Raw genomic sequence first — 26,578 nt, 5'->3', positions numbered from 1 at the left:
AATCACTCTAAATTTCAAGTTCTAAATGCATACTAACCCATGGGAAGGAGTCTTGACAATAGCTGTCAGGTCTTAATTCAAGTTACATACGCTTTAGTATTAATCAACACTCACAACCAGGATGATAAATATATAGCCGGACTAAAAATATGTCTTGAAAGAATGCATCCATAATTATCAAGCAAAAAAAGATGGCTTCACAGAGTACATCAGTAAGTTAATTACCTAGTTAAAAAGAAAATCTGATACTAATTTTCAGTGAAATATCAAGAACACAGAAAAATGACCATGTTGTAATTGTGAGGGCTTAATAGGATCTACTTGGCAGAAGCTAGTGCAAATTAACAGTTCATATAGGTTCACGGGTGTGTACTTGGCCAATGACCACAAGGACCTTTTTAAGCCTAGCTATGCATGCCAAATCTCTGACAAATTCTGGTGCCCTTGATAACTATAAGCAGGGGCCTAGGAAATGTACCATTTACAGGCTGTGTCCATCAGAGACACAGGTGCCAAATCAGAGATGAATTTTCTGTACTCCATCCAGATGTTCAAGTTGCACTTGATTGGGTTAAGAAGAAACTCTACTTCACATGAATGGGGAGCCTGTTCCAAAAAAGGGGTAGTCTCTGGGATACATACCAGTCTCACTAGCAGGTCCTATTTATATCACAAGAAAGGTTTAAGTCTTTAGAAAGGGTTATTATGGTGTTGTTTGTTTTGTGTATATGCAGGAGGTCCATTAAGATAGCATCTAACAATGCCTTGTACTCCAGGCATAGATCTCCCCTCAACAGCCTGTAGGAGAATGAATACAGGTAATGAAGTGGTCTGCACAGGACATGTTACTTACGCCCTATATTCTTTTAGTGATGCACCTCTGTGGACACTCCAGTTGTTGGATGTGCCTGGTTAGGTACGTACCAAAGGGGGGCAAGGAAGTAACAAAAGGCCATTTTCAAAGAAAGGATGACAGTGCTAACTTCTAAGGTGATTAGATGCAGGGAATTTTTGCAACAGCAGGGACAGGCAAACCTGACTAGACAGAAAGTGATTAGCATGAATCTTCAAGTCACTTTGGTAAACATGCACAATCAGTGGCACATCCTGGATGCATACAAACAATGCCAACATTACTGGTCTCAGTGTTAGACGAAAAAAACATCTTGAAGCTTCATGCAGGTATTCTGCCTCAACAAAACATGAGGTTACAACCCTCAAGCTAAAAATAACCACAAAGACTGTACAGTCCTAATCCAAAGGCTCCACTTCCAGAACAGAGTGTATGTAGAGCCCTGGTGGCAGGCAAGGACTTCTCTCAAATTCACAGTCAGCTGATGACTGAAAAGGACAGACCCATGCATGCTAAATAATGGACATAATTCCGTTTGCACTCACATTAGTTCAGTGGCTAACTATGGTGATGAAGGGTCTACAGTGTCTCAGCTCCCAGAAGCATGACTTACTCCATGATTCAGTAATCGTGAACGGGAGTCAGTCACCCCCTCTCAAACGACAAATTGATACTCATGGAGTCATCCACAGCAGTCTGTATAACAAATAGCATGTTTAACTTGTCTTTAAGACCATGAGCAATAACCCCCAGCTAACTATTAAAGTGTTTTTATCACTTGCCAACTTAAAAGCACAAGATGGATCAGCAAAGACATTGTCAGATGTAACACAATGATAATATTTGATCCCACCTGCTGACCCCAGACACTCTGAGGGAGACAAGCCAAATTAACTGCATTTTCTTCAAGGGTGAATTCATCAATGCAAATTTTAACTTTTTAGCTTGTTACTGCACCCCCTTCAATGTAAACAGCATAATGAAACCTGTTCCTCAATAAACTTGAGGATAAAATGTTTTTTCCAGGGAACTTAAACTGCCTTCTTAAAAACTGAAATAACTATTCTTCAGTCAAAGGTTCTGCATAAGAGTTCTCAGACTTTGTAAACATGAGTCTGCATTTGCTACAGTAGGGTAACATTTTCTATAAAGATTCAGTACAGCTTAGTAAGAAACACAATTGGCTTCAAGAATTATTCAAATGAGACTATGTGGCACTGAGTAATCGCCTTACCTCGTCTGGCTAGTATGTCCTAGTTTTCTTCAGGCACCCAACGGCCGAGGTCTTTTCAGGCTCTACAGTACTTTGAACTACAAAAGACATAATTTCATTCCTGACACAGAAACATAGTATAAGGAAATTCCAAAATAAGCCCAACTGATGAAGCTATAAGATAAATAAATAGTTACTAAACTAAAAACATCACATAAGCATTTAAGACCCCCCCCCAACATACACACAATAAAGAAAGGTTAAATTCCATCCGAAGACCCCATGCCAAGGCAACCAAGACAATTAAAAGGCAAGCAGCATACAAAGTCCATTTAGCTAACAGTACTAATTACATACCTCTCAACTGCCCAGATTTTGGAGAGACACCTGTAATATGTTCTCTGACTTTTGCTCCACCTTATTCTAAGAAGTTAGTGACACTAGCATTTAAAAAGTGTATTTAATCTGGGGCCTTTCTCCTGACTATTCTTTGCTTTGTCTGCAACTATGCAGGTAAAAGTTGCAAGTCTAACTACAGTAATAAGGCCTTCTACAGCCATATTCATCAGTTGAGGGAGAATAATCAATAATGGTACTGCCCAGTAATAAAATAACACTACCAATCTCACCGAGCTTGTTGATAAACCTGATACCTTTGTACAATGATTAAGTGTAAATTTCACACCAGAAAGAAGTGGCCCAATAAAAATTCTCCCATGTGGCACTCTTCCATGGTACACAGGTTCCACATTAATTTGTTACTGCTCCCTGGAAAGGTTAGAAAAGTTTCTTCTAGGAGACCAGAAAGGTTCCCAGACAGCATCTTATGCAATCAAAGTTATTTTAGCATAGACCACTGCTCATACTTTAAACACAGCCCTACAGACTGACAGACAATGGAGACTGTTCTGTATGATCTGTCTGAATAAAGGTGGTTAAAGCTATAATTTGTAAGCCAATCCATATACACTATTCTGAAAGTAATACACAGTTGCAATGCACAAATTAGTCTCCTCCACCCATGCAGCACACCTGGATCTGGCCAAGGCCTCCAATAGTCATCCCCCAAAGATGGCACTGCACATAAACTTCACAACCTGCAGGTAAATGAAGCTGCACTGCGCAGGGACATAACTGCTTAAATTACAAAATGCAGCAAGTTAGGTTTCGGGGGTCTTCTCTCACCTTTGAGTCATCAATGGGCATTCCCCCAGGATTCAGTGTGGAAGCCACTACTTTATGGATTTTTATTTGGATGTTAATTTGACTTCCAATCTGTGGCTCAAAGTGTATAAATATCAATGCAAACTTGGGAGCATAATTCTCAGCTCCTCTAGCAATGCATCTCTATAAAAGGGACTTGACACCACAAAAGAATAGTGCAAAACAACTCACACAACTTTTACCATGAAGAAACACTGTCTTTAAAAAATCCTTCCCCAGCACTTTGTACCACAAGAGGTTATCAAACGAATATGAACACAGCTGTAAGGGTTCTAGGTGTTCCAACAAATGATAACTTAAACTTCAACCAGCACATTGCCACTGCAGTCCATGAGGCATACTCACTTACACTTTGTAGTACAGGCAGTTGTTCCAGACAAGTTGCTATTCCTTTCTACATGGCAATAAGACCAAATACAAAGTAATGTAGCCCATTTTGTAGTTTTCTCCATACCCAACTTACCGAACTAAACAAATGCAAGAGATTTGTTACACAGAAACTGAAGAGTAGACAGACTATCCAACTTTTTAATGTCTATTGTGTCTTTCCCTCTCCTGAAAGGAAATCTGTGCCTTACCTTCAAGGCAATAAAAGATGTTCTAGTGTTTTGAGACTCTTTGTCAACAACATTATTTGTGTCTAGATCTAGGGATGTCATTGTCCCCTTTATTCAGCCCTCTTTAGGCCAGTCATTGAATATAATACCCATTTGGCATATTTCCTGTCCAAACACATGCAACAACTGAAACACCCACTGAGATACCTTACTAAAAGGATGCAAGGGCTAAACAACATGTCCTATATGGAACGACTCAAAGCCCTGTCTCTATGCTCAGTATCTTACAGACTTCTACGAGAAGACGTGTGTCTGGCATACAAGGCATCCTCTTACCCATCACTGAGGGATTTAATGCACATCAACAAGTCAAATGGCATCAGAAATACTTGGTCTAGGGACCTAAACCTGTTCTGCAACATCAACCGAATGGTTTGGAGGGTCAGTTATATTTTGTAGAGGATACCGCGGCAATAGAATAGCATAAATTGTGGTGTGAAATGAGACAGATTCATATCCTAGCAACTGAGATACCAATGGAATAGGCTCCACCTTGCATAAATCTATGTTCCTTAAGTCATACCCTCAAGAGTAACCTACAGGAATAAAAACGTTCCCTAAAATTTCTGGTTTAACCCTTCTTGGATGACAATCCCTCTTCAGCAGGGAAAAACATTTACTAGAAAAATTTCTCAAAATAATCCAAATTCTTGACTATCTTCAGTTAAAATGATAGGTGCATCCAAAAGTTCCACATAAGCGGTAGAGGGTCATGAGCAACTTTTTAGATGGACAGACATTTTTTCTGGGTACCTAGAAACCACAGCCTGGCCTAGCTGTTAAACTGACCTCCTCAGAGACCAGGACAGTACAGAAGAAACTGACACAGTCCCACCATCTTCTTCCCAAGGAGTTATGACAGGAAAGGAACCAGCAGAAACACAATGCTGGATCAGGGCCAATCAAGTTGTAACCTCAATGAGAGTGACGTTCACAGGCCTCATCTAGATTGACAGGGTCAATAAGCCCTCATGCTCCCTGCCACTGTTTTAATCACTAGCTTTCTCAGTCATTATATCTTCTTGTGTTTTCTGGTCTTCAGACCATTCATGGAAGGATCTCCCTGATTAAGGACTGACACAGCCACCAAGGTCTCAAAGTTTTTTTTCTGACCTAAGCATGCCTTCAAATTTTTAGCCAGAGGAAGAGGGTAGATTTTTGAAAGTTGTGCTGTGCAGTGTGCTCATAAAAGAATTTATGTCAGAGGCAAAGCTTACTCTTCCAATACTACTTTTGTTTTTGATACAGAGAAAGTGTGACTCCATCTGTTTATTTATTTATTTATTCACTTTCTGTAGTCTGTACAGAACTAGATGCACCATCCTTTTTTGATAGGAAAAGCACATATGAAAACCCCATGCCCATAGGACTGTTGAATCCTTCGATTACTTCCACATCCTACCATATGCAGCTCATTCCTCCCATTATTCTTAACATATTCACACACCGTATAAGGTTCCCAACTTACTAGTTTCACAGTACCAGTATATACATTGTGCTCTATCAGACGTACGCAATCTATATTAACCAGTGAACAAATCATTAAATTACAGTTATTCTCAATGATTTTAATTTACCAAACAAGATCTACAGGGGATATCACCTCACAGTGATCTCCTTTGGGTTATTTAATTTATTAAAGACCAAAACTAATCTACTACAATAAGGTTTAAGTGTGTTTATACAAGTACAATGCACATCTGCATTCTACTAGGCAACTTCCTAGGATCATAGGAGATTACACCAGGCTATCGACCTAGCGGCCATTTTAAGCCTAGCTGTTTCAACCCAATATTAGGGTTAGTAGAAGTACTAATCAATACCCAAGCTTGCATTTACTGATGACTGCCCATGTCCAGGAGGGTTGTGGGCACTATCCCCAGTAAGAATTTATGGTGCCCCATCCACAAGCCCAGGTTCCTCTTGAGCAGAGTTATAGAGGTGCTCTGTTTCACATGAATTGGCAGCCTGTTCCAAGATGTGGCAGTCACTGTGAGATAAAACTTTCCCTCCAACATGTCCTATTTAAGTCGTAGGCCATATTTAAGCTCCTAGAATGGGTAGCCCTAGAACCATTTGATTTACGAATATACAGTAAGTTCATTAGGTATGGGTCTTGGATTGTTCTGTAGGCCAGGCATAAGTCTCCCCTAAGACGTCTATACGATATGGAGTATAGCGACAGGGACTTTAGTCAGTCCTTGTAAGGCACATCCTCAAGACCCTTGATGATCTTTGTTAGAAACCACCGAGGTCTCTCATGTTGTTGCTATTCATGGCCCCACCCAAGCAGCATACAATTTCTCTGCCATAATGAAAAACAGTGCATATCCATGCCATAGCTTTCCGATCATGGAAAACTTTTTATTACAGCTGACCTACTGCTACTTTTTCACTAGTTCAGTGACTACGTCCAAAAACACACCACCTCAATTAAAGAACAAATAGGTAAGCTGCGCCAGATGGATGTCAAACATTTTATTCTAAAATAATTCCACAGACCAGTGTTCCAACTCAAAACGTCTTCAAATGCTCCAGATTCATCCTGCCAGGAGCTAATGTAGCAGGCTTCTTTCCTTGTTAAAGCAGTATCAGGGAGATTTCATCCTGCGGCACCTGCTACATCACATTCCAAAAGACCACCAGAAATGTGCTATTAGACTCGCGCTGGATTAAATCCTTCAGGTAGTCTCTCACTATATATTCCATATTGCAGGAACACATTAGACAGTACATGCAGGAAATAATTTTGACAGTAATATCTATACTCAGTTGTAATCTATCACTCATTAATGTTCCACATACATCCCTATTTCCACATATGGACACAGCTACCAACACTGGATGGTTCCCTGCTCATCAATACACACCACATTCCCCACAGGGAAAAGTGCCTGAATGCGAAATCCTGTCCTGTACATTGATGGGGAGGGGGTCTATAGGAGACCCTGGGTTGTGACTTCAAGATCCGTCTCAAGGTCTGGTCATATCAGATCCTCCAGTGTGTCTGTACAGGCTGATATTTTATTAACAAAGGGAGCATACCTTTTGAAAACATACAGCCTGTGGGAAGTACTTAACTATAAGCCTTGCTCTAGTCTACTACACATCTCTCCAGAGACCTATTCAACTTCCCCTGGGTCAGTACACATTTTCCTGCCCCTAAGAAACTCCCCAAAGGGTAAAGATCAGATGAGGCAGACTGGGTGTGCACCTTTGATGTCAAAGTATTTGCAGCTACCGGCTTCTTGTATAAAGTTGTCATAACTAGTCTCTAAAGAACGTACAACTGGAATCTGGGTAATCAGTGCTCCTTGCGTATAACATATAATCCAAGAAATCAAACAAAACTACTTACTACATCTTGCTATTCCACATGAGAGAAAAAAATATAAAACAGCCAGTATGCTGACAGAAAAACAGCATTACGCTGAAAATAATTATCCTTGGCAACAAATCGAACAGATTCACAGACAAGCTGGCATTACTGAAGGATAAGTTAGCGTCTCTTACCAGGTGCCTTTGACCTGTAGGAAAAGTCTTTAACTTAAAAACAAAAAACAGTTGCTGATAAACTCAGTCACTGAATATGCGATGTCATGGTTGATGTCCCAGTGAAAGTGGTCAGCAGTGTATAATCCATTGTTACCTGCAGATGAAATACCAACTGGAATTCTAAAGAGCCTGTAACTTCCTAAAGGCGTATTAAACACAATTTGGAACTCTGTTCATTTAGTTTTACTTGCCAGAAATCCGGACAGCAGAGACCAATTTTTCAGCTGCAAGTACTGGTGATACTCTTTCAATTACTTTAATCAGTTCTTGCTGTACAACACAAATGCAAATCTTCCCTTTCTTTACAACAGTGACCATACTACACCTCCATTCTGTTGGATCTAACTGCTTCTTATTGATGCTTAGGTTTCCATTCACTTCAGTCCCTGTTCACCCCTACTTCTGACAGCTACAGACACTTTCCTGTGACTATGAATCACTGGAACTGTATTGCTTTCCCTTGTATGGGACATTCTCTTGGTAAAAATCCAAAGCTGCAAACAAATCAGCATAGTCATGCAGGATATCATCTGTATGGCTGAGGTGTCTCTGTAACAGTATACACACTGTATTCTACACATGCAGCCTTCACTTATACAGTGTTTTTTTATTCTTTTTCCACTCTTACCTTCTCACAACCCTCTTGACAAAAAATATTAGGGCCAGTTGCATTTTTTTGTGTGTGTGTGTATTGATGTCAGCAGTCTTTGATCCAAAGCTACCACCTAGTAGCCAGAATAGGCTATCAATGTACAGACAACAACCTTTTAAGTGTCTTCTAGCCCACAGAACCTTAAAAGTATTTTTTGACAAAGTATTACACTCTGAAACTGTCCGATTTAAATTCCACATTCTATCCATTCATTTTCAGCACACTTCCATTCCTGTTTCACTGCTTCAGATACATTTTTTTAAATTTCTCAGTATCAAGTATTTTCACGTCCCCAGTAATAACAAACAGTTCTGAAATCTCTTTAACACACTTATTTTTGCTTTTACATATTTAGAAAATGTTCTTTTCTAGCACAGTTTATGCACTACTGATTAAAAGCTGGGCAACACTCTTCCCAGAATGCATACAACCTTGAGAACTCAAAGCATGAATAAAATAATGCAAATATGAAATATCATTTTCACATTGCTCCCCTGTTAATATCCATTATTTTTACAACACAACAGTATTCAACTAGATCACTCTTGCAGTATTGCCGACTTATGGGATGCATTCTACCAAAGATGCCATATATCTGGCCACTCAACAAAAGCTTAGGCACCGTCCTTTCTTGTCGAATGTCCAGCCTATGACCTATACCAAAGACTGTGTACCTTTCTTGCTCTAAGGAAAAGAATTAAGGACAATACTTGTGGGGGACAGACTCAGACATAAAATGGAAAAAAGAAGGGGGGGGTGAGTAAGCGAGGTCCACCTTGACCAAGGATAAAAAGAAATTAAATAAAACTGTGAGGGTGGAAGAATACGTAGTAGCAGTGATCTATCTGAAAATCTACTGTTAGTATAAGGTCCTATACAACTGTACTATATTCTTCATTAGATGACTGTTGTAGTACTGCTGACGTATGAGACAATTCCAAAAGCTTTTACGAAGAAAAAGCAGCATTTGGAAGAACAGAGCTGAAGTCCAATAAACCTTGAAGAATGGTGCTGGCAAAACCTACTCTGGCCATACAGAATATGTACACTTCATAATACTGAGAAAGTATTAACAGGTATCTACGTGTAGTACAGATTTTCAAGGCCCATGAAAAAGGCTCCAGAAGAAGTCATAGATCTGGCAGAATGTACTTTGTGCTTTGGATTAATCCTGAAGTGTTCTACCATGAAAGAAGTAGAAAAACAAGATAGATTGAGTGCTTTCAAATTGAGACCCCATCATTTTTCCTTCATAAGAAATAAAAGTTTGATCAGATTTTATTATAGTTTTTGTCTTGCTTAAATAGAATCTGTGCTAGTTATGGACATTAAGCAAATAAAGAAACCTCTCTGTCTTATTTTGAGGTTTCAGAAAGAATGCAGATAGATGGAAAGACTGACAAAGAGACAGCTTGGATAAAACTTTTGGTATGAAGGAAGATCAGTTCCGAGGTTAATGCCGTCTATGTAAAAGACTAAGAAAGGAGGAGCACACATGAGACCCTGTAACTCAGAAACCCTTTTGGCAGATGTTAGGGCCACTAGTAAAACGGTCTTTCAAGTCAAGAACATCAAGGATGCAGAAGAAGCAGGTTCACAAGGATAAAGAGCTAATTTTTCAAAACTATAATTCAGGTCCCGACCGACGTCAGCCTTATACTTTGGTATTCGGGCCGACTGGACAGCGGACTACCCAATTGTTAGGACTGCAGCAATGTGGAATGAAGAACATCAGTTGGACTTCATAATGTGAAGAAAGTGATGGATCACTAGATCAATAGGCAGACAAGCAGAAATGGCTGAAAAATGCAACCTGAAAGAGGTACATGCTAGACATGATAAAAGCACCTCACATAACTATTTGAAGACAGTGGGGACTCCCACTTGATCTGGCTCCAGTCATCTGTTGTGGCACCATATAGAAAATCATTACCATTTAGAAACGTATGCTTTTATTGTTGCAGGTTTTCTGGCCTCCTTTATAACCTGCAGCACATCCTCAGGTAAGGTGCCAAAAAATGAACTACAAGCCTATCATCCAAACTGTGAGGTTCAATGTGCTTAAGTTCAGATAAGTAAGAAAATCCTTCTGCTGTCTAAGTCCATCCTGTATATCAACCTGTGGTGACTGCCCTTGCTTAGGTGAAGAAGAAGTGAGAACTAATGTCCTCTGGACTAAAAGAGAATCACCAACAATGTTTTTGAACTGTCTTTCTGAATCTTCAGAATGACCTTTTGGTGAGTGGAAAGGGTGAAAGGCATACAGAAAAAAAGAAGTATTTTTTTCCAATTTGCTTTGCCTCTGGTGCAAAATAGTCTGATTGGTTTGTTTAGAGTGCAGGGAAAAACATCTATCTGGGAAGTTCTCTACTGACATACAATACAATCTGAAGAAAAGCCTTTCTGCTCAGCAGCTACTTGTAAGGGTTTACCTTGGATCTGCTCAAGTAGTCTACCACTGAATTTTGTTCTGAGGGGACTAAGATTGTGAAGAATGCCTAACTGTGCGACTCTGATCAAGTTACTTAACCAGACAGCACTCCCGGGCTAAGTATGAAAAAGGTCCACAGAGATCAGTGCTCTACCCTAGAAAACAAATACAAATAAATGGACACCTTAGAGCCTGCAGAACGATATGAGAGGAGCTAGACATTTTGTAAAAACCCTTGAGGTTGTAGATAAATCAAAGGCCAAAGCAGTAAACTGAAAGTGATACCCCACTGCACAAAATCTTAAAAATTGTCTGTGTTTTGCCTAAATAGGAATACACAGACAGGTTCAAAATCACTAAGAAAGCTTGGGGAAAGATGAGAGAAAAAAAGTTTTGCTGAGTTAACATCTTGAATTTTGGAACTTTAGAAAGGTGTTTGGAAGGAACAAATCCATAACTGTTCTAAATATTCCCTCTTTTCTTGGGACTAGGGAAAAGTCCAGTGTAAAATCCTTTTCTTATTTGAGAGTGAGGGATATCTTCTATAATCCTCTGATGAAACAGATCTGAAAGAATCGGATAGAGATGGTTGTGTTGATTTGAAGGGATCAAAGGAATCCCCGAAGGTATCCATGGAGAATTTCGGCAAAATTTGCACCCGTTCTTTATTATGTCCAAAGCCCAAGAATCCAATGTTAGTCTTCCAAAGACTGAAAGAGAAAGTCTCCCTACCAGGCTGGGAAGAGGCTGGCCAAGATGAAGGAAGGGGGGGGGGCCAGAAGTTAATGATTTTGTAAGAAAATAATCTCTTGGAAATTCCTAGTTGGCTTTGTCCTGCCATTTCCTTTCTGAAAATATCTTTCCTTTTTGTTGAGAAAGTTTTTGTGACTTTTGACAAAAAAATATCCAGGTTTAGAAGGGTAGCCCATCTGAAAATAAGGGAAGAGGAAACAAAAGGTAATTTGAAACTTTGCATTATTTTATCTCTATCTTCTGTAAATTCCCAGGAGAACAACCAAGGTTATCTTTGTATAAAGATGCATCAAGCAGTTTGTGTTTTACATCATCAGGAACAAACAGCAGCCTGAGATAGGCGTACCTTCTGAGAACTGATCAAGGAGCAGCTGCGATAGTCATACCTTCTGAGAACTGATCCAGGAGTGGCTGCTTTAATGGGAGCATCAGTGGCATCATGCCCACATTTCTGATTTAGCATCTGAGTCAGGAAAGTAAAGTTGTGTAAGTAAGCTTACCACAACAACAGATGTTTGAATTATCACTTCCACAATAACCTAAGCTATATTCAACATAGGATATAACGGCCGGTCAGCTTCCAAAGCTTCAAGGTACTTTCCACAAGCCTAAACTGTTAGTCTGCTCAGGCTGAGCTGACTAAAAAGACTAGTTTGGGCACCAAGCCCTTTAGTGCTTTTGTGCCAACTGCAAGAGGGAAGCAAATCCCTGAAAGGACATTGCTAGGAAAAAAATGCAGGTCTAGTCCCTGGCATACAAAACAGACCAAATAAGAGGGATAGAAGGGAAGAGAGAGCATCTACTACAGCAGTGATAATCTGAACATCCACTGTTATGGTGCGTTTACATACAGAACTGCCCTATGTTCTTCATACTGATCACTGCTGCAGTAGCCTAAGCTATATGGATACCTTAAAGCAACTGAGAGGTGGAAAGTGTAAGGTCAAAGAGTCCTCTGAAAGTGGTTGTAGCCAAGCCTCATCAAGATATAGAGAAGGAACCAACTTCGTAATGCCTTGTTACTGCATGTATATAGAGGACCAAGTTGCTGCTGTTAGAGTGCAACCATTTCCAAAAAGCCATAGATAAAGCCAAGGCCCTGGTAAAGTGTGTTTTGACTATGCTTGGAATACTTTTGTTGTGGTCAGTATAACAACAAGTACTAGCCTGAGACAACCATTTGGAAGTAGTTTGATTGACACACGTTGTCCTTTCCTCTTACTTTCAAAAGAAATTAGCAACTGAACCAAAAATCTGAAAAAAATAGTTATGGCAAGATTGTACCAGAGTTGCATATGGGCATAAAAGGTATGGAGAATCCTTTCTACCTCATTTTTAGGTTCAAGAAAGAACATGGGGAAATGGATAGACTGGCTTAATATAAACCCAGACACCACTTTAGGCATAAAAGAATTAGTTCTCAAAGAAGCCCTGTCTCTATGGAAAATCAGATAAGGTTGACTCACCATAAGAGCTTGCAAGACTTTTAGCAGAGGTCACAGCAATAAGTAAAACTGTTTTCCGTGTTAAGAACCACAAGTTAGCCAGTTCAAATAGAGCAAGTGTTGGCTTCTCCAATACGAAATAAAAATTCCAAGGAGGGGCCACCATTTTTCTTGGAGGCTCCTGATCCAAAACCCCTTTCAAAAACATTTTGACATGACAATACATTTAAAGAGGGGGGGTCTATGGGCAGACATGTTGAAATGGCTGATAAATGAACCTTGATATAAGATGTGGAGTCTTGCCACGGGTATCAGGAGAATCATAGATGCCATGAGACACAAAATCTGAGGTATTCCCTTGTAGTGAGTGAAGCCTGAGTGGAAAACCTTAGAAAAAGAGAGAGGTATTTATCTATTTTTCCTATGGAAGAAAATCTCTTCGAAGTGAGGTGTCTAGCTGACACCCCAGGAGCACAACTCTGCATGAAGGAGCCAAAAAAGACTTTTGAATGTTCTCCTGAAATCCCACCTTCTGTAATAGAACTCTCACCCAAGTGAGAGATTCCTGACACTCTGAAAAAGACTCTGCAAAGATAAGTCATCTAAATATGGAAAAATGTGGATACCCATAGCCTGCAATGAGCTTTAAAAGGAACTAGACACTTTGGGAACACTCTTGGTGCAGTGGATAGTCCAAAGGGTAAGGCAGAGAACTGTTAATGTGATCCAGACTCACAAAACCTTAAGAAAACACCTGAAGTCTGGATAATTAAGATGCGATAACCATCCTTTAAGTCTAATGTTACCAGGAACCTTGAATGAGGAAGTAGTAGTAAAAAAATTGCGAAGTGACATAATTTTGAACTTGGGCACTGTCACAAACAAATTTAGGTAAGAAAGATTGAGAACTGGTCTCCAGGCATTTTTTTTCCTTTGGCACTAAAAACATCCTTGAATAAAAGCCTTTCCCCACAGAGGATGGAAAAATTGGTTACATCACTCCCTGGGACAGCATGTGATGAAAGACAGGTGAAAATAAAAGTGTCTAGTCTGGTGGATGAGGAATTACCACTTGGAAAGAAGGAATTTCCTCGCAGTGCCATCTGTAACCTTGATAAATAATCTTCAGAACATATTTGGCAGAAACTATCTATTGCCAAAGAGAAAAGTGGAATATTCAAACTTTCTAGAAGCCTTGAATAGCCAGTCTGACTTGTAGGACTGTCCTTGGTTTTGGGAATTTCCTGAAATTGTTTTAGAACCCCCCCCCTTTGTTATTTCTTCTTAAATGCCTATTTACCTGAATTTTCTTGAGAGACTTATTTTTTTCCAAAATTGGATGAGGAGTTAGAGAATCCCATAGAAGTTTTGGAAAAGGAAGGCTGAAAAAAAAATTCCCTGTATCAACTTACCCCTTTCATCACATTTTGTGATCACCTCTGCAGCAGAGGAACCAAAAACTAAACCTCTGTTCAAAGAATAATTTAAAATCTCATTTTTACATAATCTGGGAAATTCTGAAAACACAACCATGCAAACCTGCAGTACCAGTGGCCACAGCCCAGAAAGAATTACCACAGGAGTCATATACACACACTGTAAGCAATGTGTAGTTATTTGCACAACTGAAAAAATAAATTAATTAAAACAATTTTTTTCCTCACAAGAAGAAACTAGACAAACCATTCTTCATATTTTCACAATTAGAATACATTTTAACATATGAGCCTGACATGTCAAAATTTTGAAAATCAAAGTTGCAGAAGAATACAATTTTTCCCCTACTTATCAATAATCTTCCCATCCTTATCGGAAAGAGTAGGATTGGAATTAATTAAATGTTTAGCAGCAGTAGGATTAACAAAAGCTACAGTTGCTGTGTCAGGTTTGGGAAGTGTGTATAAAAACTTGAATAACTGATAAACTTTACATATTCTATCTGCCATTTTAGGGGCAGCTGGCTGACTATCAGGAAAACTGGAAGCAGTGACACACACATCCTCCAAAACTGACAGAATAAGAGAAAATGGTAAAGGTTATGGAAATTCATTCTGTAACAGCTTATATTTTTTTTCTGAGGGACTATGAAACCTCAGTGTTCTCCCACTGAGAATACTGGCACATTCTGGAAACAGTTTCAGAGAAAGAGTAACGAAACTCCAAGGAGCAAACCCTGTATCCGTCCCTTCGATTTCCAGTCTGGATTCAGAATCTTGAATCTCTTCAGGAAGTGTATCCCACTTTCTTTTACCTAAAGCCACCTTGCAAGAAGGATCAATAGCCTGATTTAAATCCGGAGCCAGATGCAGTAAACTACTCCTGTCTAAGGAAATTTGAGGAGTAGCAGATACATGTTTAGTTTTCTGTTTCTTTTTTATGGGAAAATAGGGTTAACAGTGTTATTATTGTCAGCAGCAGCTTCCCCAGGGATGGGCACAACATTCTGACAAAACAAGAAAGTCTTCCCTCTCCCAGGACCAACAAGTGTGTCTCCCCTTGCCCACTGAGGGGACTCCAACAATCCATAGTGGCTAGAGTGCTACACCAGAGGAATCTATGGTAAAAAAGGAGTGGTCTGAACAACAACAAATGGCTACAGCAGAGTTGCCCAGCTGTGACCAGCAAATTTCTGGCCTGCTGTGGTGGCAAAGGTTATTTGCTTAAGTTGTTCTTTCTGTGCCTGAAAGGAGGCTAGTAGTAGTTTGTCCCATTGTCAAGCCAAAAATGGTGCCTGTTTTCAGCAGTAAAAGCCAGTAAAAATTAAAAGTCTTTAAATGTCACTTTATTCACACAAAAACACAGTAAAAAGTACTTTGAAATACTTTGCCAGCCACCCAAAGAAAAAGAAAAATAATTTCTCCAAATACAAAAATGGATTTCAATTACTTTAAACAACTTTTAAATTGAGAAGAAAAAAGTGCCATCTTGTTTAATAGTACAATACAGCCTTGAGACAGACCATTAAAACACAAACTCCTAGCTTAACAATAACCTTCCTGAACATGAATGTGTTGTAAACAAAACAAATAATTTTTGAAATGGAAGGTTTTTCTCCAAAGGGAATCTATCTACCCAGCAAGGAACACCACAAACCAATTGTCAATCCTCAAAGAAGAGTACTCTTCGATGGCAGGAAAGCTCCAAAGGACTCGGCATTCAAAAAGTACAGTTTTGTACATTTACTATAAATGTAGATGCTCGAGTGTATTCACTGTTGTAGTCATCACATTTGGGTTATCTGCTTGCGGGTAGCCCTCAGTCGGCCTGATTATCAAAGTCTTGGGTCCTGTGTCGGTTGCTGTCTCATCTTCCATGACGTCAGGTAGTCAGGGGTATAAAGCATGCAGCCGACGCCATTACATCAGTTTGTCTTGCCACAGATGTCAGGTGCCCTCATAATGGGAAGCAATTATATACAAGGTTACACCTCCAACAAAAAGCAAATACACCAGAAAGCTTTAAGCATAGTAAATAAGAATAGAGGTATAGTCAATAGAAGTCAGGGGGCTGGAGGGGGGGTAACCAGGACTGCAACAGTGAATACACTCGAACATCTACATTTATGGTAAGTGTACACAACTGTACTATGTTCTTCGTGTTTCACTGTTGCAGTCATCACATTTGGGTAAGGATGGGAGGAGGCAATTAGATAGCATTAGGACCGGCTATAAGGCCCTGCAAAACTGCAGTGGCAAAGCCAGCTCTGGATTTAGAAAAAATTGGCAAGTGGTAATGCTTGGTGAAGGCATGTACAGAACTCCAGGTAGCAGCTTCTAGGATGTCCGTGGTAGGGACACCTCTGAGAAAAGCTGTAAAGGTAGATGCCGCCCTGGTGGAATGAGGTCTTATCCCCTATGGGGTAGGTTTTCCATGGTGCTTATAGCAGAAATTAATGCAATGGCCTATCCACTTAGAAATTGTTTGCTTTGAAATGGCCTTCCCCTCTGCCCCTGCAGAAAATGCAACCAGCAGCTGTTCAGTTTTCCTGAGAGGCTTAGTCCTGTCCAAGTAAAATCTAAGTTGTCTGTGCACGTCCAAGGAGTGCAGTATTCATTCCCCTTTGTTCTGTGGATTAGAAAAGAAGGTTGGCAAATGAATGGACTGATTAAGGGCCACAATGGATACCACCTTGGGCATAAAGGAAGGATTGGTCCTGAGGGACACCCTGTCCGCATGAAAGATGATGAAAGGCTCCACTGCCATGAGGTCCTGTAATTCAGACACCCTTCTTGTTGAAGTGATGGCTAGAAGGAAGGCTGTTTTCCAAGAAAGGAATTTCAACTCTGCATTTGCAGCTGGCTCAAAGGGAGGTAGAGTGAGATTTTCCAATATAAAGTTAAGGTCCCAGGCTGGAGTAGGGGCTCACCTGGGTGGTCCGAAGTTTTTGGCCCCTCTGACGAATTGCTTCAGCAGTGGATGAGAAAAGAGGGGTGGCTCTGTATTATAATGTGCGGAAATGGTCGAGGCATGAATTTTGATGGGAGAAAAGGAAAGGCCCTTGTGAAGCATCTCAGTTAAGTATTGAAGAATATGCGGTAAATTGGGCACTGGTGTGCCCATCCATCCCCTGAGTTTGGCTCCAGGAACAGAATCTTTTCCATTTTTCAGCATAGGACTTTCTAGTACTAGGCCTCCTTGCCTTCAGAATGACATCCATCACTTACTTACTGAGTGATGGTAACAGAGGGATCAGGTAATTAGCCAGGCTGCAAGGTTCAGGGTTTGAAGCTGTGGGTGCAGAATCTTGCCCTCCTGCTGAGACAGCAGGGCAGGGGTCTGAGGCAGGTGCCATGGTTCCAGCAGTGACACACTGCGCAAGAGAGGGTACCAGTGTTGGCGTGGCCAGTCTGGTGCAATCAGTATTGTCCTTGGTTTGTCCTAGTTGATCTTTAGTAGCACTTTGGAGAGGAGAGGCAGAGGGGGAAAAGCATAAACTGAGAGGCTTTCCCAGGTAAAGGACAGTGCAACCACTTTCCAAGTTTGGCTGTAGGGAATCCTTGTGCAGAATTTGTCCAATTGGTAGTTCAGAGGGGAGGCAAACAGGTCTATCTCTGGGCTCCCCCATTTGTTTCTCAAAATGTTGAATATCTTTGGTTCCAGTTTTCACTCGTGTGGGTCCACGAGATTTCTGCTTAGGTCGTCTGCCTGTGTATTTAGCTTGCCTGGCAGGAATTGTGCTTGTAGGTGCACTTGGTAGCTCAAGGCTGTGTTCCACAGAGCCATGGCTAGTCTGCAGAGTGGGTCCCCCCTGCTTGTTTATGTACCACATAACCATGGTGTTGTCCGTTTTTACCAATAATTGTCCTGGAAAAATGTGGTCCTTGAAGGCTGTCAGAGCATTCTGTACAGCTAACATTTCTTTTGTGATCGATATGCAGGTGCATTGGACTCTGGTTCCATTTGCCCTGAATGCACTGCCCTGCCAAGTGAGCCCCCCCATGGACAGTCTGATGTGTCTGTTGTTATGGTTTGGGCGGCAGGGGGTAGAGTGAATGGCAGTCCCTTGTTTTGGTGGCAGGCCTCTGCCCACCAAAGGAACTCTATCTTTAGACAGGGTATGATAGGAATAATTAATTCTAGGTCCTGAGAAAGTTGACACCATAGGCTTTTTAGATACCATTGTAGTTTCCTCATATGCAGTCTTGCATATGGAATTAGTAGAATGCAAGAGGCCATGAACCCCAGGGGCTTGCAGCATCCTCCTTGCAAACAGCTGAGTTTTTGTGGCCAGTAGTTTGAAGTAGGCTTTCAAATGAAATAGTTTCTCTGGCGTAAGGTAGGCCATCTGGGAAGTTGTATTCAAGCTTGCTCCCAGGAATACAATTTGTTGGCAGGGTACTAGATGTGATTTATTTTCGTTTATGGCGTACCCAGAGAAGTTAGTAATTTCTTTACAAATGTCAGATGATTTAATAGTATGTCCTGGCTTTCTGCCTGAATTAGACAATTCTCCGAGTATGGGTATATTTGAATATTTCTTTGCCTGCAAAATGCAATGACTGGAGCTAGGCACTTTATGAATACCCTGGGCACATAGATAAGCCAAAGGGCAGTGCAGAGAACTGATAGTGCATGTAGCTTGCTCTGAAGCGTAGGTATCTTCTGCAAGATTCCCTTATTGGCATGTGCAGTTAGGCTTCCTTTAAATCCAGTGATGCTAAACAGGCATTTTTGCCTAGCATGGGATGCAGCTGATGGAAGAATTAGCATTTTGAATTTTGGGATTACCAAAAAAGTGTTTAGGATAGACAGGTCCAGGATAGGACACCAGGAATTGTCTTTTCTGGGTACCAGGAAAAGTCTTGAGTAAAAACCTTGCCCCCATTCTTCTTCTGGAACAGGCTGAATAGCCCTGATGCTTAGAAGAGAGAGAACTTGGTTTTGAGCCTCTGCCCATTGATTTGGGGGTAGGTCTGGCCAACCATTTGGGGTTGGTAAGGAATGGAAGTGGAATCTGTATCCTTGGGAAACTACATTTAAAACCCATTTGTCTTGGGTAATGAGTTCCCAGTTTTTTGCATGCAGGGCAATCTTTCCCCCCTAAAGGAACAGTCAGTTGAGCAGGGCTTGGAAGGTTTAAAGTTAAGTCATTGTGACAGTTTACCATAGGGAGTGTCTTACTACTACCAGCTTTGGAAGTGGGAGCCACCCCCCCCCCTCCCACTGCTTAGGCCTGTGAGTACCTTGGGACTGAAGCCTGGGTGTTCTGCTGGTTCTGGATTTGGACTGAGAAGGCCTGGAAGAGGCAGGAAAGGACCAATTCTTAGAAGGCCAATGCCTACTAAATCTGGGAGGCTGTACTTGCAGGAAATCGTTAACAGTTTGCATAGATTTAGCTTTTTCCTCCATCTTTTTAAGTACTTCTTCTGCTTTGTTGCCAAACAGAAGATCTAGGTTTAAGGGAGCATCCAGTAATTTAGCTTTAACATGATCTGGCAAAGATTGATCCTTAAGCCAAGCATGCCTTCTAAGTACAGACCCCGTGACAGCAGCCCTGCAAGATGCCTCTAATGAATCAAAACCACATTGCAAAGTATGTTTTCCAACCTGTTCAGCAGAATGCATTAAATCCTGTAATTCTTTATTTTCAGCACAGTCAAGAATCAACATCATTTTCTGTTTAAGCAATCCAGTAATAAGCTGCTGATACTTTAACATATGAAACTGGCAGTTTAAGGCCCTAATGGCCAAAGTTGCAGAAGTGTACACCTTCTTACCCTATCTATTCAGGGCCCTGGAATCTCTATCAGAGGGGGTAGGGTTTTTGGCAGTAGTAGCAGTAATGCCTTTGGGTCCCTGTGAAATGGTCTCAGGATCCGCACTAGGATTCGTAAAGAGGAACTTGTGAAAATGAGGTACCCTGTAATACCTGTCAGGTTTTCTGGGAGCCGGAGGTAAAGTGTCAGGGGCCAGGCTAGATTCCGAGAAGGCATCGTCTACAATGTCCAGTACATGAGGGATGGTTAAAGGCCTGTGTTGAGGTAGGAGTAAGAATTCCCTAAGCCTCTTTTTGGAGTTAGAGTCATCCTGACTTTCCCAGCAGAAATGCTCCCCAAGAGTATGTATGGTTTCACCAAAAGAAAAATCCTCTGGAGGGGAAGCAGAGGGAATGGAGTCCTCTGCATCAGAATCCTCATAGGTAGATAAGGGCAACCCCTGGTCATCAGAGAAATCAGAAATTTCAGAATCCTGATCAGAAGAATCAGAAGGAATATCAGTCCTAGGTCTCTTAGAGGGAGAAGGGTGGCTTCCCCTGATTAGAATAATAAGGTCTTCAGCCATTCTTATCAATTGTTTTTTAGGCATAGAGGCCTGACCATGCAGTCTGGGCGTCGGTTTTCTAGGCATGGATCGAGTTTTAGGCCTTGAAGAAGAAGATGGCGTTGGTTTAATATGCAAGTCAGTAGGCCTGAATACACCCTCAGAAACCGGTGCCTGCACAGCGGCTCCGGACCCATCCAAGGTAGAGAAATATGCAGGTTCCACAGTCGAAGAAGCATCTCGCGGCATACCAGACACCGAATGGGTTTCAGTAGAGGCCTGCGAATCTGAAGTAGCAGGTATCAGGGGCTGCGAAAGCGCCTCACTGAGTACCGGCGAACTAGTGACTAGCTTAGGAGAAGTGTCGGCGGCAGCTTTGGACCTATGCAGTCTGTCTCTGTCTCTATCTTTGTGTTTTTTCGGAATGTCGGTACTCGGGTGGCTTACCAAAACCATTTCTGGATAATGGAACCGAGTACCAAAATATTTAGATGCGAAAATGAACCAATGACGAATAGCTTGAGGTTTGAATAAGGCACAAAACCGACAGCAAGGTATGTTGTGGTCTGAGCCTAAGCAAGGAATGCAGTACAAATGAAAATCTTTATGAGGTATTTGCTTTCCACAAGAAATACAATTGTTAACTTTTACTGACATCGGTTTAGAGCAAGAAAAAGGATCCCCAATGGGGTACTTAGCTTAGTTGAAGACTTCGGATCTGAAACGCGAAAACAAAAATTTCAGGAGTCGGCCGACCGGCACTTGCGAACTGCTTCTGCTTCATGCACCGCACGACAAGAAAGATTGATGTAATGGCGATGGCTGCATGCTTTATACCCCCTGACTACCTGACGTCATGGAAGATGAGACAGGAACCAAAGCAGAACCCAAGACTTTGATACACAGGCCGACTGTGGGCTACCTACAGGCAGATAACCCAAATGTGATGACTGCAACAGTGACATGAAGAACATCTGTCTTTTTTGGTCAGCTCAGATTGAGCAGCTTGACAGACTGGGCATGTGGAAGGTGTCCTGAAGCTTAGGAAATTGGTCAGCAGTTATAACCAATGCAGGATTTATAGCAAACTGCAGCAGTGATCAATAAAATGAACATAAAAACAGTACCTCAATTATTAGTGCACAAACTTTTTAGAAAGGGGAGCCTAATGATTAGGTTAACACACAGTCACATAGTATGAGGACACCTAGAAATGGACAAGGCTAAAATACATATCCTAGCAAGGATTTACTTGCCAGGAAAAATTAAAGAAGTTGATAACTTCTGTGCTGGGTTCCCCTGAATGCTGGAAGACAGCACTTCACCCAAGCTTTAAAAGTCCTTTTTCTTCCAAGCAGATCATAGAGGTGCAACACAAATGTATTGCTATGGACATTGTTGTGCCACTGATAAAAGCCAGCAACAAGTTTCAACACAGGGCTATTCCCCAGGAGTTAGTATTCCCTTCTAAAGTATGGATAATGCACAAACTGTGACAATGACAAAAGGTCAAGCAACAAGAAAACCTCAGTGTATCATCCCCAAACAGATAGATTAATGGGGTGTCTAACTGAACTTTGAAGGCCATGCTGAGAAAATGTATTGAGGAAGATGGCAAAAACTGGGACCAGTTAATAACATACCTCCTGTGTGCCATTAGAGAATTACCACAAACCTTGACAGGGTTATGTCGTTCTGAGTTATTATATGGCAGGCACCTTTGTGGACGGTTAGACACTGCCAGAGAAACAAGACAGAAACCCATTGCATCAACTTATTGTACAGGAAAAAAAAATGGAAACAACCAAGGCACACAACAACAGGTGTAGAACAGAAATGTACAGACCAGGAAATTCAAGGTGGGAAACCAGGTGCTAGTTTTGGTACCTTCTGCCAAAAACAAATGTTTGGCTAAGTGATAATGTCCATTTGAAAAGGCTGAAAAATTAGATGATGTAAATTGTAGTGTTAGACAAACTGGCAAGAAAAGGCCAGAACACATGTACCATACCATCATTAAGAAACTACGGGAAAAAAAGTGCAGACCTAGTTAGCTTAACAGCAGAAACTGATAGTTCTGGTAAAGAAAGAAAACTGACCTCTGTGTCTGCTATGCAGGTAGAAGACACACATTAAGCCACTGAAACAAGAAATAAGAAATGCTTCCGTTAAGAGGTGTCTTCAGAACTATGTGGCAGAAAAAAAAAAACAGATTCAGCATCATACTGAGACCAATCCAGGAAAAAAGGTGAACTTAAAACCTTAGAGAACAACAATTTCAGACAGAGGCTGAGTAAGAGAAAGTACAATTCTGCTTCAGATGGGGATGATAAAGGAGACAAAAAGCAAATAGAACAGTCTCACACTGTTAGTCCCAAAGACTGATGGAAGAATCATATTATGTAACAATTCTGGGAACATGAATAGCATTTTGAAATTTGACAATTACCCAATGCATATGGCTGAAGACCAAAGAGTAAGGTTGGAGAAAGCAAGATTTTTGACCACATTAAAGCTAACAAAGGTACACTGGAAGATGCTTCAGAGATGAAGCCAAAGAAAAGACATCCGTTTCAATGTACAATGTTTTTTTCAATACACTGCCATTCCTTTTGGGCTATACAATACCCTTGTGATCTCAAAAATTAATGGACAGAGTCCTAAAGCCTAAAGTCATACACAATGCCTTTTACATAGATGATGTCATAACTCATCCTGAGGACTGGAATTCCCATCTGGTCAAGGTACAAACTGTATCATACTCTCTCAGACAAGCCAGGCTGACTGCCACTGTCTCCAAAAGCAAGACAGGTATGACAGAGGTAAAATATTAAGGTTATATAAGTGGTAGGACAGAAAGGTAATAAAATAGGAAGAGGCCAGGAATTTATCTGGACTGCAGGTTAGAGACTGCCTTCCCTATCAAGGATTGGTATCGGAGTATAGGCAAAGAGAAAGAAATAGGGGGCTCCTAAATGAAAAACAAGCACTGGTACAGTTTTTAACAGAATCTAGAACAGAAGCTGCCATTAAAAAAGGAATAATTAGTATAGCATATAAAATACAGCATGACAATTATAAGAATCAATCAGAGGAGCTGAGAAAGGATTGGGAAGAGAGACTGGATAAGCAATTCACAAAGAGACAATGGGGGAATATATGTAAATCTTCCAAGTATGCAACAGAGTCTAGAAGATTTAGGATCTTTGCCTGGAAGTGTTTACATAAGTATTTTTATACCTCAAGTAGACTCCAAAGAATTTTTCCAGAGGTAGAAAGCAAATGTTAGAGGTGTGATGGGCAAGAAACAGGGAGCTGGCAACATATTTTTTGGGAGTGTAGTGAGCTGGCAGACTTTTGGGATTCCCTGCAGATCACTCTGTCGGAGATGGTGAGCAGGCTGGACTGACTGGGGAGATGATTTTTTTGAGTTATTCTACAGAATTAGAATTGCATAGACATAGTACAGTTGTGTACACTTACCATAAATGTAGATGTTCGAGTGTATTCACTGTTGCAGTCATTACATTTGGGTAATCTGCTGGCAGGTTGCCCTCAGTCGGCCTGAATAACAAAGTCTTGGATCCTGCATCAGTTGCTGTCTCCTCTTCCATGACGTCAGGTCGTCAGGGGTATAAAACATGCAGCTGATGCCATTTTAATCAGTTTTTCTTGTACCAGATGCCAGGGGCCCCCCAAATGGGGAGCAAAAAAAAAATATATAAACTGTAAATATATAAATGCACTTTAGAAACATAAAATTTACCTTCAACTAAAAGCAGATACACCACAAAGGCTTTTGAGTATAGTGACGGAAAGAAAAGGTATAGAAAGGGGGCTGGCGGGTGGGAAATCAGGACTGCAACAGTGAATACACTTGAACATCTACATTTATAGTAAGTGTATACAACTGTACTATGTTCTTCGTGTTTCACTGTTGCAGTCATCACATTTGGGTAGAATCCCAAAGCTATGGATGGGAGGACGGAACTAAATGGCATTAGGAGCAGCTATAAGGCCCTGCAGGACTGCAGTGGCAAAGCCTGCCCTGGATTTAGAGAAGAGAGGTAAATGATAATGCTTTGTGAACGTATGAACTGAGCTCCAAGTAGCAGCTTCTAGAATGTCTCTGGTAGGGACCCCTCTGAGAAAAGCTGCTGAAGTAGAGGCAGCCCTGGTGGAATGGGATCTGATCCCCTTGGGCACAGGTTTGCCATGGTGCAAGTAGCAGAAACAAATGCAAAGGCTTATCCATTTAGAAATAGTCTGCTTTGATATATCCTTCCCCTCTGATCCTGCAGCAAATGCTACCAGTAGTTGCTCAGACTTTCTTAGAGATCTTGTCCTGTTTAAGTAGAATCTTAGTTGTCTGTGTACATTCAATGAATGCAGAATCCACTCCCCCTTGTTCTGCGGATTTGGGTAAAATGTTTGCAGGTGAATGGTCTGGTTAAGAGCCACACTGGATACCACCTTAGGCATAAAAGATGGATTGGTCCTGAGAGCCACCCTGTCCGGGTAAAAAAATAATGAAAGGCTCCACTGCCATAAGAGCCTGTAGTTCTGAAACCCTTCTAGCTGAAGTGACTGCTAAAAGAAAAGCTGTCTTCCAAGAAAGAAATGTTATATCCGCAGTAGCTGCTGGCTCAAAAGGAGGCAGGGTGAGTTTTTTCAGCACAAAATTGAGGTCCCATGCAGGAGTTGGTGCTCTCCTGGGAGGCCTTAAATTTTTGGCCCCTCTGAGATACTGTTTTAGCAGTGGATGAGAAAAGAGGGGCGGCTCTGTGTTGTAATGAGCCGAGATGGCAGAGGCATGGATTTTTATTGAAGAAAAAGATAGGCCCTTGTCAACCATCTCAGTTAAGTATTGTAAAATCTGAGGAATATTGGGCTTTGCTGTGTCTATTCCTTGTGCTTGGTTCCAAGCACATAATCTCTTCCATTTTTCAGCATAAGATTTTCTAGTACTAGGCATTCTGGCTTCCGAAATGACATCCATCACAGGTTTACTGAGAGATGTGGTTGGTAAAATTAGTTGATTAGCCATGCTGCAAGATTCACAGTTTGGAGCTGAGTGTGCAGAATTTGATAGTTCTGCTAAGACAATAGGTGAGGTGTTTGAGGCAGGTACCACGGAGGAAGGTGTGACATATTCCTTAGAAGCGGGTACCAGTGTTGGCGAGGCCAGTCTGGAGCAATTAGAATAATTTTTGGTTTTTCCTGTCTGACATTTAGTAAAACCTTGGAGAGTAGAGGCAGAGAGGGAAAGGCATAAACTGATAGGTTTTTCCAGCTGAAGGATAGGGCATCCAATTTCCATGCTTTTTTGTGACGAGTTCTTGTGCAGAATTTGTCCAACTGATCATTTTGGGGAGAGGCAAATAGATTTATGTCTGGGCTTCCCCATTTCTGTGTTAACATGCTGAAGATTTGTGGATCCAGTTTCCATTTGTGCGGGTCCATAAGATTTCTGCTTAGCTCGTCTGCCAGAGTATTTTGCTTTCCTGGCAGGAATTTAGCTTGAAGATGTATTTGGTAAGTCAAGGCCATGTACCACAAGGCCATGGCTAGTCTGCAAAGGGGGTAGGAATGGGTACCCCCCTACTTGTTTATATACCACACAACTGTGGTGTTGTCTGTCTTTATCAGTAGTTGTCATGGATGAAGTAAGTCCTTGAAGGCTGTCAGGGCATTCTGAACAGCTAGCATTTCTTTCTGGTTAATATGTAGATGCATTTGGTTTGGGCTCCATTTGCCCTGAATGCATCTCCCTGCCAGGTGGGCCCCCCAAGCACAGTCTGATGCGTCTGTAGTTAGGGTTTGGGTGGCAGGGGGTAGAGTAAATGACAGTCCCTTGTTTTGGTGACATGTCTCTGCCCACCATATAAACTCCTGTTGCAGCCAGGGAATGAGAGGAATCATTGGTTCCAGGCTGTGACAATGTTGACTCCATAAGCTTTTTGGGTACCACTGAAGTTTCCTCATATGCAGTATCACATATGGAATTAGTAGAATGCAGGATGCCATGAACCCCAAAGCCTGCAGAATTTGTCTTGCAGATAACTGAGTTTTTG

At 41.2% G+C, this 26,578-nt stretch overlaps 1 protein-coding gene across 1 annotated transcript in view; it reads right to left on the bottom strand.

The window, feature by feature from the left end:
• YJU2 (YJU2 splicing factor homolog) overlaps positions 1–26,578 on the bottom strand; it is a 484,871-nt gene that overhangs the window by 222,573 nt on the left and 235,720 nt on the right. The window lies entirely within an intron of this gene.

Source organism: Protopterus annectens, chromosome 5.part0 (assembly GCF_019279795.1).
Source record: "Protopterus annectens isolate FY-2018-M chromosome 5.part0, PAN1.0, whole genome shotgun sequence".
In the NCBI taxonomy this organism is placed as follows: domain Eukaryota; kingdom Metazoa; phylum Chordata; order Ceratodontiformes; family Protopteridae; genus Protopterus; species Protopterus annectens.
Note: the sequence above shows the minus strand (reverse complement) of the source record. Positions and strands in the feature narration are given on the sequence as shown.